The sequence below is a fragment of the Eurosta solidaginis genome, chromosome 2 (genome assembly GCF_040869045.1).
Source record: "Eurosta solidaginis isolate ZX-2024a chromosome 2, ASM4086904v1, whole genome shotgun sequence".
Lineage (NCBI taxonomy): Eukaryota > Metazoa > Arthropoda > Insecta > Diptera > Tephritidae > Eurosta > Eurosta solidaginis.
The window spans coordinates 285,727,857-285,743,967 of record NC_090320.1 but is presented as its reverse complement, the minus strand read 5'-3'; the positions used below and the strand labels follow the sequence as shown (position 1 = coordinate 285,743,967).

The 16,111-nt window shown below is 35.0% G+C and overlaps 1 protein-coding gene across 11 annotated transcripts in view; it reads left to right on the top strand.

Moving 5' to 3' along the window:
* Window positions 1-16,111, top strand: part of smog (G-protein coupled receptor 158 smog) — a 316,915-nt gene that overhangs the window by 109,737 nt on the left and 191,067 nt on the right. For 9 of the 11 annotated variants that reach the window (XM_067768317.1, XM_067768318.1, XM_067768315.1 and 6 more), the window contains one exon: window positions 8,707-8,760. The exons of 1 other annotated variant lie outside the window; for it this stretch is intronic. The gene's annotated coding sequence lies outside the window, so the exon portion shown is untranslated. Of the gene's footprint in view, window positions 1-4,660; window positions 4,747-8,706; window positions 8,761-16,111 lie in introns of those variants that run through there. One more of the 11 variants, XM_067768320.1, reaches the window with a different exon arrangement.

Below are 16,111 nucleotides of genomic sequence, written 5' to 3'. Positions count from 1 at the left end.
CTTCATTACGTGCTCAATTAATGACAATTGACTATTTCAGCGAAAATGATTGTATATTTACTTGACAATTATCAACATTTCTTACCAACTAAATGGTATTTATTATTGTGATTTATTTTGTTAAACTTTGTTGTATGGAAGTTTCGATATAAATAGACCACGATTTTTATCATTTTCCTTCGTACTTATAGCTTTTCTCAGAGATGTGAAAAGATGTCGACATTTTAACGCTTTTTTCCAGTTTTAAAAATGAAGAATAGATGGTCCTTCTGATTACTAAGTGATTTGAATACCATATCATATGAAAAGTATCGATCTATAGTAGAAATCACGAAATTTCAACTGATGCGATATTATGAGATTTTTACTAAAGATCTTTCGCCTGCAATAACAGTAGTTAGCTCAAATTTAACACGACTAAATACTTTAAGCTAAACTATGATCTATCATTTAGCAAAAAAAAAACATAAACTGACAAATATGGACCAACGAAACTATTATAGTTATCGATAAACTAATATATAGCGATAGCTAATGTCGTTAAACATGCTATTAAAATTTTGTTTGCGATATCGACAAAAAAGCTGATTTAGTTTAAATGAAATAGAGTGGCTTTGAAGCTGAGATTATTCTTCTATTACACAGGCCGACAAATTTAGGCTCAGAAATGAATCAACAATTTTCTAAAGCCCTTTAGTTCACTGAACCTGAATCCAGTGAACGTGAATGTGGTGCTGCTACGCTTTTCCGTCAAGAAAATTTTTTTTCCTTTTCAACCTTTATTTAATTTTTAGAATGCCCTCTTTGCGATTTAAGATATTGTTCTTTAAACTCTATAAGGTTTGTGATATTTTTTCCATATAAACTTGTTTTGCAAATTTGAAGTCTATTTTTAGGCACACTGTTAAATTATTAACTGCTTGTAGGCGGGTTGGGGTCAAAATTCTGCTTTTTTGGAAATTCTGCTGTTTTGGAAATTCTGCTTTTTTGGAAATTCTGCATTCATAATTCCGGAAGTCGAAACACCGGAAATCAATATTATGGAAGTCAATATTCGGGAAAAAGCCGATCCAACACCGGCTGCGCCATGCACAGTAATTCTGCGTAGAACTCTTTTCTGCATAGGCGAACTTCGGCCGCGCTTATAAAAAATAATCCTGGGCTACGCCATGCCAAGTCCGGGTGTGTGGTATAACCGTGGCTACCGCCACGGTGATGTCCTTCTGCGTAGTACACCCTTCTGCGTAGGTGACCTTCGGCCGCACTTTAAAAAAATAACCCTTAGCCGATCCAACACCGGCTACGCCATGCCATGATTCCGGAATTTTGACTTCCAGAATTTTGCCGACCCAGAATTTTGACTTCCAGAATTTTGTCGACCCAGAATTTTGATTCCGGAATTTTGACTTCAGAATTTTAATTTTAGAATTTTGACCGTTTCCCCTTGTTGGCAGGTTCGCAAAGATGAATGATCTAAATAAAATCATGTTAAACTAATAAAACTAAAAATTCAAAAAGGAGATTATATTGTGGCGGATATCAGGGGGCCTACTCTGTATTGCGATGCGAAAGAAAAAATACGCGAAATCGCAAAATCGGTACTCTGTATCTTGACAATCGCATGCATATTTTGACTTTCGCATTCACATTTTGCCCATTCGCAACTTTATCCCTTTTCGCATTGCCAGCACTCTGTATAGCGAAAGCGAATGTCAAACAGCATTCATTTTCGCATTTTTCTTGCTACAAGTAATAAGCATTCGCATTGTTCAAATATTTAAGTATTAATTGATGATTTTATAAATTGATATCTTTATATTCATTGTACATTCTTTTAAAAATATGTATATAGGACAACTCAAAAAACAAAAACAACAATTTGAAATCCTAGTGGACTTCATGGCAATACACCCAGATTTGGCCAAAGGGTTACATAAAACACCCAACGCGAAAACAACTTCAACGTTGTAGAAACTTTTATTATTTCAGGAACTGCCGTTGCTCTCCGTTTTAATGCTATTTAGCACATACAAAAAGTCTTCCTTATTAAGCCGAAAATTCTGCACAAAACTAATGAATAGAACATAAAGCAATATTATATGAGTAATTTAGTAACGTTTAAATTACCTTTGATCGCTGAGACTCATAATGTTGGAGTTGTCTCTTATAATCCTCCTATCAATCCTTTCTTCATTTAAATCGTCCCATAATGCTACATAATCCATTTTTTAATTTGTTCAACAAAAATTAATCGTTTGCCGAAATTGTAATCGCCTTGTTTCTTTTGTTCTTTCTTTGACATTTGGTCAGTGATGCATACTCAAGCAAAAAATTTGCGAAAAATAAAAAAGCGGCACTGTTAGCGATGCGATAGAGCTACAGAGTTCCAATTACCTTTCGCATCGCACTGCTTTCGCATCGCAATACAGAGTGGGCCCCCAGGAGTTTCTCAAAAATAGTTCCGGTATCAACTATTCCGTTTGCTACAAAACTCCAAACCCAATATAAGAAAGTCTGCCTGCAAGTGTGATACACACATTGCTCTTTTTAGCACGGATCAAGGACGTATAGTGGAAAAACGTATATGTGACCCGGTCTATGAAAAGGTGGCTTATGACTAAAAAAAAAAAACAGCTGTTAACAGCTGTTTCTCCCAATTTCTTTTTTGAGTCATAAACCACCTTTTCATAGACCGGGTCACATATATCAATATATCACAAGTAAAGAAGAATTAAAAAGCGTTTGTGAGGTAAATTATTGCGCTTTCAAACGATATATTTAGATGTTTAATGAAAGTTATTTTTCGTGGAAAAATTACGTATGGAATGCAGCCGAAAAACGTGGTTTTCATACCTAAATATATTTAAGAAGAAAGAAGAAAATTCAAAAATCTGATTCGTAACTCAGCTTTATCTAACCGAAGACCTTTGGAAAAGTTTTATCTCATTCTGGACCTTTTTGAAATTTTGTCAGCCTTTGTAATTTATTATTATTTTTTTATAGCGACTGTTTAACTGACTCAAACTATGAACATTTTTCTTTCGTTTGTTTCATTAGCCATTGAGTGCGCTTATAATTCTCAACTGGTTAGTGAAATATTCTAAAGACATAGTTTAAAATGTATATCCCAAAGCGAGGGTTTTTCAAAGCAAAATAAGGTGGCTCAACCCGCAGCCAATACCTTAGAGCCCCCAGTGCCCCTGTTACACCTTGTATGTATTCATTGTGGATACATACAAAGTGTAACAGGCGCATAGCGACCTCTTTCTAAACAATAAAATAATATACAGTCCACTAAAAATAACAAAATAATTTAATTGTAAAAAAACCGATTCGTCGCCGAATCACCAAAACTTCGACAGAGACTTTGGCAATTTCCTATTTATTGCGACTGAAATCTGAAAATCTTTGCATTCGAAAATATTTAAAAAATAAGCTCTGAAATTATAACTACAGGGATTTTTGCATGTGTCAAAAGGGGCTTTTTAAAAAATATCACAGCTTAAGGTTCGGGATAACCATTTTAGCTTTAGTCTGCTAAAGCTGTGTAGCTTTCAAAGTTAAAAGCTTTTCTCTTCCATTGAACCAAGAGATGGCACTGTTGCAAATATATATTTTATTCCTTTATCTTGATTATCATGAAAAAAAACAATTTAACGTTTTATCTATATTTCGAGTCATTGAATTTAAAGCTCTTTAAATTTTTTAAATTACATTTAATATATGTCTATACATCGGAGATCAGCAACCCATCACACGCGTCTTAGAGCTCGCTTGAATAATGTTTTGATCAGTTCAGCAGCTGAGCCAGATGGTTGTTGCTGCTGGTTTAATCACTTACATATTTAGTTCAAAATTGTAAGTGTGTTTTATTTTATTTGATTGTCAAATAGAAACACTTGTCGTGTATTTATAATTAAATGCATTTTTTAATGCTATTGTGTCTAATTTAAAAATTCTCGTCTTTTTGGTATTAAGCAATCGAAACTTTTTCTGGTTTAGCGAAGCTTTTACCAGAATACTTGAAAGCTCTTTAAAGCTCAACATCATTGTAAAGTTTACCAAGTAGGGCAACTAACAGCTGATCGCTCAAAATTAGCACACACACACAAACATCACTAATGGCATTATTACGGAAATCTTTCAAGTTAAATTTTTAAACAGACATAAAATGTTATAATTTTGGAATATATAGCATATAGGACACCTTAATTGCAGTAATTGAAAGAAAATGTTGCTTATACTCAAGTATCTAATTATTTTTTCTAAATTTATCTTTAATATTGATACAATGATTGATGGTATATTAATCCAATGCGACTCTGCTCTTCCTACTGTTCTTCATTCCACTCCATTCGAATGCCTTCTGTCACTGAATTCGAGTCCCTTCCACTCTATTCGCAACATAACCCCAATTTATGCTGCCAAACTATACAGTAAACAATGCTCAACATTTTTTGGCATAGCACTTTCTAAAAGCCAACTAGAGATTCCTTAAATTTCAAAAATGTATCTTCGTTTTTAATTTCGAATTAAATCCCTGTAATGACAACATGTTGTATCAATATTTTTACGAGCTACTGTACAACGAAAATAAATGCGGAAAGCTGCAGGTGTGTAAAAGAGATTTATATAAAATACAATGGAGAAGTAAAACAAAACCAAAAAAAAAGGAAAATAAAAACAAAAAATATGTAAAACAGCATAAATTTATGAGCTTAAAAGTTCAACGAGCTTAATTTTTTGGTATGAAAATAATACATTAAAAAGCAATTCACGAGTGTCCGCTTAAACTGAATTTTTGTACTTTGTAAACAAGCCTAATGGACCGTTGGGGGTGTGAGCGGCGGGCAACAAAATTGTGTGGAGAAACTAAGTGTACATTCAATAGCCGAGCGGCTGTGATAAAGTTGTTTTTTAATATTGCTTTTTGTTTTAGCTTTCATGCTTTCGAAAGCACAAAATCTTTTTTATATAAATTGTGCCAAGTGTTCTTAAAATTTTTATGGTATTAAAGTTGAAATTTCAATTCAGAGTACCTCTTAAGTGTGGGCAATCATTTTAAGTAATAAATGTTGTACGTACGTAGAATGAGTTGAAAGGTGGAGGTGAAATATAAATACTGGAATTTTGTTTAAAATCCTACTTTAGTTAAAATTTAAAACTTACTCGTATTTACGTGTGTTTGTATGTTATATAAAACAATGTTTTTGCTGACCAATGTGGTCACATTTTTAATGTTTAATGCTTAAATTCTCACCATGTATGTGGTCACTGTTGCCATCGTACATTTTAAACAAATTGCTAAAAAGAGGGTTCCAACACAAATACTACGTTCTGATAAAGAGAAATTGTTGTGTATAGATCATAATAAGATTAAAGAAAAGGCTCAAATCAGATGGGATTGTATCATATGCCCAAACCCTTTCTAAAAATACCCTTTTTGTTCCAAAAAAACAAAATATGTTGCATAATTTCAGGCACTAGCCACAAAGTTAAATAATATAATAATCACGGCACAATATAGATTGTTACAATATGTGCACTGCAAGATTAAGGCGATAAGTACGTACATATTGTACTGGTGGAGGAGATTTTCGAAATTTTTTTATCGCAAAAATGCGCCTTGAGTATTTTTCGAGCATTATTGAACAGTGAACACTTAAGAAGCAATAAAGTGCTTCCCTTTGTTTTCCATGCATATCATTCTCAACGAGCTTTACGTAGACAACTCCACATTTCGTCGAATTTGAATTCAGTTACTTCCCGGGCAGTGACTTGTTATTTGAAAGGAAGGATAAATCTCTTAAATTTTGAAAAGACTGTTCCAAAACATATCAACTCAAACTGAGTTCGAAAATTATCCCGACAAGATCCCTAAAAAAGGCGTGAGTACGAAGTAGGTTGAAGTGGGTAAAATTTTTCGTAACAAACCGATGAGTCCTCGATAACCAACCGATAACATTCCTATAGCAAATTGACAGCAATCCGATAAGAAACCCATTACTTTTCGATATCCAATCGATAACTTTTTAATAACAAATGGATAGCTTTTTTATAAGAAATTGATAACTTTTTTCGTAACATGTCGAGAACCTCTTGAGAACAAAGCTAAAACTATTTCTTAAGAAAGCGAAAGCTTTACGATAACAAATAGATAACTTTTTGATAATATATCGGTACCTTTTTGAACGTAAATAATTGATGGCATTTCGATAGGAAATCTATAAGTTTTCGACAAAAAATAGGTTTCCTTATCGATTACACAACTATAACAGACCCTTAACTGATCGATAACAAATTGACAATTGAAGATGTGTAAAAAGCATCGAAACGCATAGGAGAATAGAAAAAACTGTAGTGTTCGTCTTTTTTATATCGGCCGAAAAGCTGGTTAAAAGCAAATTATTGAATCGGTTATTGAATATTATTGGTTTCGGTTTTGGTTTCGGTTTCAAAAACCCATCTTCGGGTGACAGCAGAAAATTGAAGAATATTTGTGAATGATCTTACTTCGAAGCTTGGTTTTCGCAGAAAAACAACCAACAATGATCAAAACAAGAAAGCTAAAATCATTACCATCTTTCAGAAAAAGTCCAACATCTAAAGAAGAAACCTAGCTTAGAGGATAATATCTGTGAAGTTGTTTTTCAGAAGACCAAGCGAGGACACTGTTATAACGCCATTCAAGGGGAAAGGAGTGCCAAGTGAACTATCTGCAGACCAACTGAGGGAGAGGCGATAGGTTTATATAAAAAATGCAACCAAAATTCCTTCCGAAAAAAATATAGCGTGTTGCGAAAGCAGACGATTTTTTGAAGGCGCAGGAAACAAACACTTCAAAGATATCAAAAGATTGTTTGATAAAGGTATGAAGCTTTTTCTAGGCGTCTACTTTTTCGGGTTATGCCTATGCTCTTGCTTTTAAATAAACAAATGTCTTAAAGTGTTACTCAAGGGAATATGCTCTTTTGAAATTTCAAGAAGCAAATCCGCCAAACTTTGTAGAGCTCTGGCCAATTGAAGGGTACTTGGCATTTTTCAAAAGAAGAATTGACGTAACAAAAAAGGTGCCAATAATAGCCGTGTTTTTCTACACGTATATACGTCTCTATTTAGGAGTACTAATTTTCGGCGTAGCAATTTAGAAGTGTAGATAAATTTTAACGCTTAGCAATCCATATAAAGTTTAGGCGTGCATGTCTATAGATGTAAAAAAACACAGCTAATGCTACATTTTTTTTTCTTTTGGAAAAGTGATGGTCAGCAGTTTGCAAAGCTTACAAAATATCATAAAGTTAATAATAGAGGAGGTACAAGAATTTTTCTAATTTTTCTAAAATTAAAGCAATGGAGCAAGTTGGAAAGCTTCAGAAAAACTGTAATTAAAATGAGGAGTAAAGAGCTGGCTAAAGAACAAACAAGTTCTCCCTCTTAACTATGTATATCGAATTTTGTAAGTGACAATTTATACGAACGCAGTACTTAATGTACCTGTAAAGTACAACCGTCGTATTAAATAGGTACTTACTATTTACATAACTGCAAAACCATTGTAAATTCATACGTATATGTCATTAAAAAGCAATCAGAGCGTAAATCGATTTTCCAATTTTATGCAAAAATACTCAGCTCAGTAAAATGAGGACAGGCTATGCTGATTTTCTGTCGCGTTTTCAGCTAGGAAGTAAAGTAATTAATTCCAAATTGTTAGCCAGGGATTGTAACATACATTCATAGATGTACTTCAAAAGCCATCAAATTTAAATTAATTCAATGTGAACCTACCGCCAGCTTAATATGTCCAAACCAGTTCTAAAGTGTGGCGAATATTAGGATTTCAAACATCACTATGCTATCAGTAAATAAACACAATGATAGTAAGCCATTTACACACATACATAGAAAGCAACGAAGAATATTCCACACACATAACCAGCAGCTTGAAGAGAAGAGTTTATTTCACACACACATATGTAGTTAGCACATAAGAGCGAAGAAGAAAGAGAAACAATCACACATCACTTTATCATCTGCTAAGAGCAGAAGCTGTTACTCGCACTTACACATGCATATAGCTAGAAGAAAAATATAAACTACAGATATACATGTATATAGCCAAATAACCAAGTATGAGATACAACTGTACCAGAAGGTATGTTCGTGAAAAGTCTAGACCTTGGGAGAAATAGGTGAACGAGGCCAGCTGAGAGTATAAAAGCAGTACGGTGCAAGCGATAATCAATCAGTTTGATCCCAACACGCTTTAGTAAAGTACGTTTTAATTGTAAAGTACTACTCCCAAAGTAGTCTTAGTAAAGAACGTTTTGTTATACTGATTATTTGAGTTATTTATTCGACAGTTCAGAGATTCGAACATTAACAGAAGCCACAAAATAATCAGGAATTTCCCAAATTCGTTACAATAGTTATCAGAAAAAATCCACTTTTAGTTTCAAATACTTCTATATAAATTTTGTACATTTTATGCAGTTTATCCAACTACAAAATTCTGAGTGGAAAAGTTGAGTAAATTTTTTAAACCTCAATTCCCCTGCATTGGTATTGAAACTTTAGTTGTTGAAGTGTGCAAGTTATTGCGGCCAAAAAGCAGGCAAATGGAATTTTTTACTGAAGTGTTTAAGAAAAAAGTTTGACCCAATATAATACGTACATGTTTACAAATAATATTTCTTCTCTTTTCAGGTGTTGAAAACAAAATTGAAGCTTGCTCTAGTTTTGCAAGCTAAAATCAATGAGGTAAGTAAGTTTAAAGCTCATTAAAAGACTCCAAACATCAGGAAAGTTTGATTTCCGAAAATATTTATCCAGATGTGCCTTAAAGTCTGCTATCATTAAGCTATATCAGGGATGGGCGTTATCAACAAATTTGAATAACCATTGACGAAAAAATAAAAAATAAATTTTTGTTCATTATTTAAGAAAACTTGAGTATTTTTTATTCAAGCATTTCTTGAATAATGAATAACATTTTCTCGTTATTCAAAATATTCTAATTGATGATAGCCGCCCATTCTTATTTTTGCAAATTTTGAATAAAGAGTTGAGTTATTATTCATTATTTACAAAATATGGAATAACAATAAAATTTTAGTTTTTTTTCAGTTATTCAAAAATAAAAAAAATAAACCATCGAGATGCCCTGAAAATATACCCATATGCGTAACCAGTTCGCGTGTAGTTCTGAAGCGTCTTAGGGTAATATGGAGATGATTTTGGGGAGTATTCGCAAGGTTTTTTGGGGGCCGTGTAAAGATATTAAATTTTTTGTTAAAATTTGACTTAAAAAAATTTTGTTTAAAGGGGGCGTGTTCGACATCTGATTTTACTAATTTTTATTTAGCACACATATAGTAATACCAGAAACGTGCCTGCCAAATTTCATCATGATATCTTCAACGACTGCCAAATAACAGCTTGTAAAACTTTTAAATTACCTTTTTTTAAAAGTGGGTGGTGCCACGCTCATTGTCCAAAATTTTACTAATTTTCTATTTTGCGTCATAAGGTCAACGCAGCTACCAAGTTTCATCGCTTTATCCGTCTTTGGTAATGAATTATCGCACTTTTTCGGTTTTTCGAAATTTTCGATATCGAAAAAGTGGGCGTGTTTGTAGTCCGGTTTCGTTCATTTTAAACTGCGCGACCTGAGATGGGCGCCCAGGAACCTACGTACCAAATTTCATCAAGATACCTCAAAATTTACTCAGGTTATCATGTTTACGGACGGACGGACGGAGATGGCTAAATGAATTTCTTTTTTCGCCCAGATCATTTTGATATATAGAACTCTATATCTATCTCGATTAGTTTATGCCTTTAAGGATTACTGTTATGCGAACAAAGTTAATATACTCTGTGAGCTCTGCTCAGCTGAGTATAAAAAAGGAAAGATTTCATCACAACGACATATATAAAATAAGCAAGTTTCGTGTTTGTGTGCAGAGTTGACTGTGGGCATAGTGGTAACATTGACCTTAAAAAACGATAAAGCATTGAACTCATAAGTAGCCACATACATCTCAAAAGCCTTGAACATTATTTAGATAACAATATCTAAAAGTCTCGAAAGAGATTCTGTGCCTTTAATCATTTATTCATTAGCTTGTACATTAACATATTTGTATATATATAAAAACAAGATATCTGCATATAATCTTATTTTATTAACAAAAAAACCATAAAAACCTTTTATCAGCACAAGTAGTCTATTCCCCTTATTCAATAAAAATAATAAGATTTGCATTTATTCTGTTTTTCTATTGACATACAGTTTATTAAAGGGATTTATTAAAGAGCTTTATATATAAATACAAAAGTAGTCTATATAAATTTGCATAAAGGTACATTTCTACCGTAAAAAATATTTATTACACACAAACACACATTCCGTCCCATAAAAGAAGCACACACAAATCGGTTAAGAAAAATTGTATAGCATCAACAAATTATTGAAATCAATTCATAGCTAAGCCCTCCAAAGCGAACTGAAGGGATAATGATAAAAATAACAAAATATATAAGTTTAATATGTGTTATGTATGAATTTGTTATATTATTACCAATATACACACAGTTTTGTATAAGACTAGCAGACCAGGCAGACGTTGTTCTGCCCTAAATTAGGCCTATCTGCATACATTTTAATAAGCTTTTTCCGTCTAACTCTGCACTACCCCTCTACACTTTTTCCTAATCTTTTTATTCACTCCTCCCTCCGTCTTTTTCGCTTCATCTCCATCTTCGTCTCATTCTATCTCTTTGTCTTTCTCTTCTCTCAAGTTTTTCTCCTTCTTCTTCATCTCTTATTGCCAGTCCCAGAAGGTGGTATGTATTTTGTTCCACTCCCACTCCGAGTCGCAGTCTCAGTCCCAGTCCTAGTCCTAATCCCAGTCCCAGTCCGTCTCTTCCCGGAAAAAAGCATCGTAAATATTAATATAGGCAAATTTATATAGGAAATTTCAGGCAAATCGAATAGGACGTATGTAAATAGGTATGTGAGTATTATTAATTCTTGCCTTTATTTCGGCTTCGCATGCATATTTATCAGTTTGCCAGGTTGATGCGACTAAATCGAATATCACAATGAACTTTAGAGCTCTCAGCAACAGCTTTCATTTGATATCCATAATACACACACATTCTAGGTGTATCCGGGTCCACGTTTTATGCTATATCTCGAGACCCTAGCCTCCCAGTTGTATGAAAATTGTCCTGTACTATAGCACTCATAAACAGTTTTCATTTGATATCCATATTGTATAAATACATTCTAGGGGTACCCGGGTCCACGTTTTGGCCTATATCTCGAGACCCTAGGCACCCAATTGTATGAAAATTATTCTGTACTATAGCACTCATCAACAGTTTTCATTTGATATCCATATTGTATAAACACATTCTAGGGGTACCCGGGTCCACGTTTTATGCTATATCTCGAGACCCCAGCCTCCCAGTTGTATGAAAATTGTCCTGTACTATAGCACTCATAAACAGTTTTCATTTGATATCCATATTGTATAAATACATTCTAGGGGTACCCGGGTCCACGTTTTGGCCTATATCTCGAGACCCTAGGCACCCAGTTGTATGAAAATTATTCTGTACTATAGCACTCATCAACAGCTTTCATTTGATATCCATATTGTATAAACACATTCTAGGATTACCCGGGTCCACGTTTTGATCTCAAGACCCTATGCTCGTAGCGAAAAAAAAGGTAGACGTTGGCCGATTCTCTCAGCCGTTTCGGAAGAGTTAAGCCTCTAACACCCTGACAGAAGAATTTTATATACCTATTGAATCTTTTCTAAAAGAAAATCATATCTCAAGAATGGCTAAACCGATTTGGGATTTCTAAATCAACTAACCATCATCTCTCCTTCCTTTATCTTTCCTAAAAATTCCATGGCAATCTTTCTATCGGTTCTCGAGTTATGGAGTGACAATCAAAATGTACACTTCTTTTTATATATAGATATATATGTGGTAATGGATGAAGGAAACGACAGGAACGAAAGCACGACTTACCAGGCAGACGGTACCGCTAAGTTTAGCTTATTTGCATTGGTGTTTTGTAACTCTTGCTGCCCTCCCTCTCGAACTCTGAGTATACAGAGGTGTATGATGCTTGACCTTTTGTCGCACCGTGTCAACGGATACGATGCAGGTGCTCTTAGTGCACCCTCTCTCGACCTGGCAATGATACAGCTTGCTGTTTCTTTCATATTGTGGAGAGTGGATTTTTGGCAGATAAGCGCCGTTTAGAAGGGGTGGTTAGAGGGAAGTCACAAGAGCATTGGCACAATAGTTCAAACGGCAATGTAGCATACGAGTACATCCGGGATGCTTCGTTTGTGGCAGAAAATCCGGATTTCAGATATTATTTGAGTGTGGGCTTTCTGCTAACAAGTCAAGGTTCTCTTAATGCGTTCTTGCATAAGAAGAATTTGAGCGGAACGGAGGAGTGTATATGTGGTGCATTGCGGGAAGACTGGCTGCATGTGTTGGAAATCAGGGACATTAGTAGCAGGGGAATAATTATAGAAGGGGAAAGTGAGGATAAAAGTTGGACGCTCCCCACTAGTCGGATTATTTACTTGCTCTATAGGTATGCTTTGGAGGTGTTTAGACCGAGGAGACGGTGGGTCACAATTTGGTGATCGTAGGCGATAATTGTTTGTGTATTCGCGAACGTGCGAGGAGTTCTTACTCCACCTCACCCCTACACGGCCGTTTCGGAGTTGGTGGATACTCAACCGGTAGAAGCTTCTGCTGCGAAAGTCAGACCAATACCTTAAAGTGGTTCTACGAGGAGCTGATAGCTCGCAGAGCTTGCTCCGTTTCTGCTCATGCGGTAGGCCCTTCGTGAGTATCGTGGTTGCGGTGGTTGATATCCGAAAGCGGTAAGAGTTGGTTAGCTCGAATGTGGAGTTGCATTGCAACCGGGTGCCATGATTCTTAGAATGGAAGAGGTGTTAGATGGGCCTCCAACCCCACCAGTGTAATGATGTGTCCACTCACATCACCGATTGGGATTAAGGTAAGCTGGCCTTGGTGGCCTTGGTCAAACCTGCTTTGACTAGTGTACTAAGGGGCAACCGTGATATTAGGCCAACGTAGGCAGTTGCTCACGTAAAACTCTCACTCTTTTTCATTTCTTTATCTTCCCCAATTTTCTTATCTCCGCCCTACTAGTCCACTTCTCTCTTTTTGTGTTTCTTTTGCCCTGCTTGCTTTTTTCTCTCCTCTCTCTCTTTCTAGCCCCCTCTCATTTTCTCCTGCACTCCATATGTATCTATCTCTTTTCTTGGTCTAACTCTATCTCTCTCTGTCTATCTCTTTGTTTTTTTAGCACATCTTTGCAAAATACCACGAACCTGTTATAGATTCCTTCACACCATATACTAACTAGTATACTTTTAGCATTTTTTGGGACCACAATTTGGTATCGGTAATACCTAAGCATCTAGTGGCTTTGCAAATGTAAAATTTTCCTAAATACAATTCACCAAAGGATAGGTCTAGCCCAAATATTGGGAAATTTCTGGGAGTTTCCAGCTCGAATAAGGAGAAAAATAGCAAAATTTAATTTGTAATTCAGTATCTATAATTGTTGTGGTAGCTGGAAGGAATTACAATGTTAGTTAAGGGGTTCCATGAGTAAAAAATCGTTCACGAGGCAGAGGTACGGTAGTAGGGGAACGTGCCGCATTCCTATCCGGAAAAGAATTGCAAATATACGTAAGACTCACTCAGCTTTCTGAAAGTGTTTCTGCGTTGAAATAGCAACAACAAGAGTAAAAAATTTATATGTAAAACGAGAGACTTACCGGAGTGTTTGTTCTTCGAGCAAGGACTTTATGGGTTTCTTGTTGTAAAACAACAGTAAATATTGGATATGAAAAACTAGGGGCTTGTTGGAGTGTATACTTTCCGACCAAGGACAGTCACATCATCCTAGATGTTCAGGGCTTGTCAACTAATCGTGCTGTGTTGCGAAGATACGCAGCCAACAACGGCGAGTATGCCAGAATTGTTTTTGGGTAGCCTGACATCACCCTTTTTCACAGAGCGAAGGTCTTACTTACTTAGAAACTCTGCATTTTAAAGCTGTACAAATTCTGTACGTGCAAACAAATGTTCTGTTATTCAGGATACTTCGAAAAGAGAAAGGAAAAAAAAAAAAAAATACAGAACAAACAAGTACCCAGCTGTACACTTGAAATGCTGTTGTTGTTTGGTTTGTGTGCTTAATAGTGTTACAAGGCAGCATAATAATACATATACATATGGTTTTATCCTGAACTAATTTTTCTTCGAGTTATGGCTCCCGAAACATAGAAAATTGCTTAGTCATAACAGGGGCGGTGCCACGCCCATTTTTTAAAATTTGATTTTTTTTTTATTTATTGTTATAAATCCACTTTGGAAATGAAATACCATTGATACAAAGCTCTTTTTTGCAAAGATATAGCTTAATTTATTCGTCCACGACCCTTTAAAAACCATTTATATAAAAGTGGGCGTGATGCTTAACCGATTTCGTTAATTTTTCTTCAAAGCATTCCTATAGCAAAAGCAACCTCTCTGCCGAATTTTGTTACGATAGGTTTAACGATTTTTGATTTATGATTAATAAGATTTGTAAATTTGATGTTATCACAAGTGGGCGGTGCTACACCCATTTTAAAATTTTTTTTCAAATTTTTTTCAAGAGTCTCAATATCAGTCCACACGTCAAATTTCAACATTCTGGGTGTATTATTTACTAAAGATTCAGGTTTTTGTGTTTTCCAAAATGTTATATATATAAAAAGTGGGCGTGGTTTTCATCCGTTTTCGCACATTTTCAATACCAATATATTCTGGCTTCAGATAAGCTAGTGTATCAAATTTGGTTAAGATATCTCAATACTTACTCAAGTTGTCGTGTTAACGGACAGACGGACGGACGGACATCGCTTAATCAAATTTTTTTTCGATACTGATGATTTTGATATATGGAAGTCTATATCTATCTCTACTCCTTTATACCTGTACAACCAACCGTTATCCAATCAAAGTTATAATACACTGTGTACAAGTACAGCTGGGTATAAAAATGGGATAATCGACAAATACTATGCGTGCCTAATAGGGGCAAAATCAAAATAATATAAAAAGAGATTTAAAAAGGAGCAATATTTGTGATTGCTTTGCGTAAAATTTTTGCTGCTCCGTTTTCAGGTCAATAGAAAACGACACAATAATAATGTGGCCAAAGCAAATCTACTAATGCATGCGCAAACAAATGTGTGGCAATAAGGTAGTAAAAACAAGTAAGGACGGGACTGTGCCGAAGACTTCATACCTTTCATGAATGGGGCTGAACAATAATCTTATCCCGTTCGTAGTCTCCAAATAATCGGACGTATAAGATAAGAAATATATAGTGAACCTAAACGATTTTTAAAATAAATATAAAATAAAAAATGGCAAAAAAACCCCTTATCTGAACGATCGGTTATATGGGATATGTATTATATATAGCTCCGATCGAAATGATTTTTACAGGAAATCTTCTATGGTATTAGAATATATATCACCGAGTTTCACGTTTATACTTTCTAAATTACGGCAGGAATAACCGGATCGGGCAAATATCTAATATAATACAAAAATACATCCTTGTGCCAAATTTCATTGAGATATCTAAAAATTTGAGGGACTAGTTTGCGTTCAAACAGACAGACGGACGGACGGACAGACGGACATGGCTATATCAACTCAGTTCGACATCCTGATCAATTCGGTATACTTAATGGTGAGTCTATCTTCCATATTTCTCAACGTTACAAACATCGCACCAAAGTTAATATACCATTTCGTGTTCATGAAAGGTATAAAAATGCATGTTGCAATATGCGAACCTTGGCATTTGAATTGCGAGCATAAAAATGTACCACCGAGCTATGGCTGGATATTTTCATTTAGTTTTTAATATAAATTCATCTGCCGCTTCAATTACTGAATTTTATCAATATATGAATATTCGCAAGAATAGCTACTCCCACACTCGAGACACATCCCAAGCGGTGGCTGAGAAGGC